Here is a 5,061-nt window from a genome sequence, read left to right on the forward strand (position 1 = left end):
TTGTGGAAACAGAGTGAGAGTGCAAAGTTTAAAATGGAGAGTGTTGGGCAGGGCAGATGGCTCAGCCATTAAAGACCAGGCTCATAACATAAAATATGAAATGGAGCATGTTGTGTTTTATAAAAATAAAGGGAGAGAGAGAAGAAATATGTTTGGTGGATGTGTAGTCAGGTGTTTGTAAGGGGGTGTCTCTGTGGGCCCATGCTGAGGCATCCCTTCCCTGTGAGGGACCAGCCACACGATGGTATAGTATAGAATAGAGTTTATTCAGGGCATGGGGAGGGGAATTGAGGGAGTAGAGACAGAAAAAGGCAAAGAGAGAGGTAGAGGAGAGGAAAGGCTGGCCATGAGCACGTAGAGAGTGGGGGAAGAGAATGGGGAGACGGGGAAGGAGGAGCAAGAGGACAGAGCTAGAGCAAGAAGGCAAGAGAGAGAGGTTGGGGCAAGCAGCTCTCTTTATAGTGAGTCAGGCACAGCTGGCTGTTACCAGGTAACTGGGGCGGAGCCTAGACTAAATGCCAACAGAGCATGTTGAAATATTTTTATTTTTATCTTATTGTTCTAGTAAATGCAAGCCTGCACACATGCTATATCTTGAAGTTTTAATTAATGTTCTCAATGAGTGTCATTGAGTAGATACATGTGACTACAAGGTTAAGTATTCTTGTGAACACCCAGCACAAAAGCAGCAAGATGGGGAATGCTTGGTGTGTTTACAGTGCACAGGGCTGTAACAGTGAAGAGTGAGCAAAACAGAGTGGAGGAAGGGACTAGATCCAAGAGACGCTGGGGTGAGAGAAAGAGCATACTTGGAGGCTTTTACTATGAGATATGAAGTCAGGGAGACACTTTAAGCAAGGGTCAGCATGACCTGACTGATGTCATTCTGACGATTACAACTGGATCATGTCTCTAACTTTAGTAGTTAGGAAGCTGAGGTAGAAATATTGGATTCAAGTCCAGCCAGAACTAGAGTGAGTTTCTGATCAGTCTAGGCTAGAGTGAGACCCTGCCTCAAAACCTAAATAAACAAATACATTAAAGACAACAAAATGATAACAATGGCTAGATCAATAAAGTGTTGGTTACAACATACACGAGGACCGACATTGGATCTCTAGAATCCATTTGAAAAGTCAGGCATGATAGCGCATGCTCAGAACCCCAGTGCTGGGGAGACAGATACAAGAAGATCTCTGGAGCTCACTGTCTGGCCAGTCTCATCAAATCAACATGTTCCACGTCCCCAGTGAAAGACCTTGACTTAAAAAATACTTACAGTAGATAATTCCTGAGGAACATTCCCCCAAGTTGATTTCAGGCTTCCTTCCTTACTACCATATAGCACACGTGCATATGTATATGCATACATACAGACAGACAATAAATTTACAGAATACTTCCAACACTCATAGACTGAGACAGGAAGGTCATACACTCAAGGCTAGTCTCGGCTACATAGTAAATTCATATAAAATAACCAAAGCAAACAAACAAACCAAAAACAACCAGGTATGGTGGTGTGGTGTAAGCCTATAATGCAGTGGTTCTTAACCTGTAAATTGCAACCCCTGAGGAGAAGAATAACTCTTTCACAAGGAACACCTAAGACTAATGGAAAACACAGATATTTACATTACGATTCATAACAGGAGCAAAATTACAGTTGTGAAGAAGCAACAAAATAATTTTATGGTTTGCAGTCGCCACAACACGAGGGACTGTATTTAAAGGGTCATAATGTTAGGAGAATTGAGAACCACACTGCTCTAATAAAAACACACGCAGGAGATTAAAACAAAAGGATTACTGTAAATTTGCAGCCACTCTGGATCACGTGGAAAGGATGAGACTACCTATGGCTATGTAGTGAGACATATCTTAAGCAAACAAACCAGAAAGATAAATCATAGCATGACCCGTCCAGCATCAGGGAGAGTATGAAGAAAGTATCCGAGAATCAGGGGGAATGTGATGACTTTCAGGCAAGAGTAAGACAACAGAATGTGGTAAGGAGTGATCAGGTGTACTTTGAAGGCAGAGCTGACAGGATTGGGAGGTGGGAAGAAAGCTAAGAGACTGTGATACCTTTGAACCCTTAGAAAAACAAAGTCCCTAAGGAAGGAGTAAGCTCTGTGCCAGATGCTGCTGATGTTTCCAGTAAAACGAGGAGCGAGCAGTGGCATGGCATTCTGGCATTTAGCAACATGAGCATTATCAGTGAGCTCAGCAACAGTGGAGAGGATTGTGGAAGCCATTATGTGACTTTTCCTAAGGAGGCATGAACAGACATCTATTCACCCCAGATGGGACACAGACAGGACTGAAGAAATGATGTCATTTAGTGACTCAGTGAGTTTGTTGGGAGTTTGTGCATGAGCCTAGGTGAGGGGGTCCTTACAGGAGCGTGGATGTAAAGGTATCCCAGGGCAGCCCACCCCTAGGTGATACCTCACAAAAGCTTTATCCCTGAAACTACTTACAGAACTTGCAGGCAGCTGAGCAGATGGGGTGGGGCTGGAATGTCGGTTCAGCATACTGCTCTTACAAAGGATCCAAGTTCAGTTCCCAGCACTGATGTCCAGCCAACCTGTGACTCCAGCTTGGGCAAGATGTGGTGTCCCTGGCCTCTTTGAGCACCAACACACACACACACACACACACACACACACACACACACACACTCACACACTTTTAAGTCAATAAAAAATCTTTTAAAATAAAACTCATATATTTAGTTCTGGTTAAGTTTTTTGGGTTTTTTGTTTGTTTGTTTGTTTTGTCCACTTGACACAAGCTAGAGTCACCTGGGAAAAGGAAACCTCAACTGAGCAATTACCTCCATCAGATCAGCTTATCTGTGGAATATATTTTAGCCTGATGATTGATGAGGGAGGACCCAGCCCACTGTTGTTGGTGCCATGCCTGGACCTATGGTCCTGTGTGCTATAAGAAAGCAGGTTGAGAAAGCCATAGGGAACAACCCAGTAAGCAACACTGTTTTGAATTCTCTATTTTCAGTTCCTACCTTTGCTTCCATTGGTGATATACTGCTATCTAAAAGTTATAAGATAGAATAAACCCTTTCTTCTCCCAAGCCACTTTTGGTCCGTATTTTATCATAGCAACAGAAAATAAACTAGGGTATATCTTCCATACTCAATTACCAGAGTAACTGTTTCCATCTCAATTAATCCACGTTTTGTACTTCCAGTTACGTAGGAATCAATGTCCCTCCATCTGCTTCCTCTAATAGTAAACTGTTTACTATGACTTGTGGAAATCCTTCAGAAGTCCTAGCTGAAAGGCAACAAGCTTCATGTACTTGTTAGAGATGGTGAAAAAATTTCCTATGTGCATACAAGGTTCAAGAGTAGAATCAGACAAACCAGGATGACAATGAAAACTCACTCAGTGAACGGATTCCCTTTCAATATCCTTAGCAGGGATGGCAGAAAATGGATTGTAAGGTGGGAACAGACGTATGGTCTATAGTGTGATAAAGAACTGGGGAAAGGCTCTCATGATTCACCAGAGACGTCAGAAAGTGAGTGTAGACTTGGACCAACTACATGGCAAGAAAACCAGTAATGAGTATTTTGGATGAGGTTTGGATGAGGTGGAGTGACGAATCCTGCTTCCAATTCTCTCATCCAAGCATCTCTTCAAATAACTGTGGCTTCCATGCTTCACTAAGAACTGTCATGATACTTTCTCTCAGGATGGAAATGCAGAGTCATGGTGGTGAATACACAGAACTTCCGCTTCACAATGCTTTCTGTTCTGGCTCGCTTTGAAAACCCGATTTCCTCACAGGTACTATTATCTTGTATTGGCATTGCACACACTGGGCATCCTTGTAGCTCAGCAATCTGTCCATAGTTGACTTGTATTCTTTCCGGCCTGTTTTTACGTGCACAGCTCTTCTTCTGGATGTGCTTCCAGTCCTGACTCAGTGACGCCTGTGACTCACAATCCACCACCCTGAGTCATGCACTGGAGTTATGTGAATTAGTCTTAATTTGGTGCTTTCCAGTTTATCAGTGTGAGCCCTGGCTGCTGAGAGCTTTGTTTTCTTTTCCTTCCTAACACTTGGGACTCCCTTAATTGGTAGTTGATAACTTCCATGGTGACCACAGCTGCTGAGGGAGTAAAAGTTGGCCCAATGACAAGCAAAAGGAAGAAAACAAATAGAAGCACAACAGACACTGGGCTGCGAAAGGCATTAACAGTAAGAAAGCTAAGATTTTTGCAGATCAAAATTATTCTTACTTGTTTTACTGTGAAGCATTCCGATTCAACTCCTAGTTGTAGATCCCAAATGAAGATGACAACTTGGAGAATTTGAGCTATAAACAAGGGGGATAATAGAGAATTTCTTCTCTCTTTTGGAAGTAAGAGGAACATCTTTATTCATAAACACATGTGCCTCCAAAATTAAATTATTCTATCAGAAAGAGCAAAACAGATTAAAAGCAAGAACAGTATATTAGGACCTATACTGCATTTTAATGCTATGAATGAAATCTAACCAGAGACCATAGCATCGTTCATGGCCTTATGCGGTATGATATCCAAAAAGCTTCAGGAAACAAAGCATTCATCACCTTAAGAAATATACTCAGAACCAAAACTTCTGGCTTAAAAATACATACACAGTAGCCCAAATGATTCATTCATGTTATAAGTGGTCATGAGAACGACTGACTTGCCCACTAAAGTGTTTAAAAGGAAGGCCTTGAAGACATGCTTTAAATCCCCTGTTAGTTCACTTCTTCTCTGCCTTCACTAATTATCCCCATCTCTCTTTTCCTGTGTAAGTGTATGGTTTGTCTAGAAAGGGACATTAAATTTCCACTAAACCTGTCACAAAGATTTTCAGATTTGTAAGTAAGGAACACTGTTGATTCTATAGTCTCTTACTAAATATTAGTTTACTACAGCATTTACACTTCATTATTCATTCTCTGTGGAAAAGGCATAGTTTAGTCAGAGGTAGTTTTACTTAGTGTTGTCAATGTACTAAATTTCTCCTCCAAAAGAGCATCTATTTTTTTTATA

Source organism: Grammomys surdaster, unplaced genomic scaffold (genome assembly GCF_004785775.1).
Source record: "Grammomys surdaster isolate TR1022 unplaced genomic scaffold, NIH_TR_1.0 215, whole genome shotgun sequence".
Lineage (NCBI taxonomy): Eukaryota > Metazoa > Chordata > Mammalia > Rodentia > Muridae > Grammomys > Grammomys surdaster.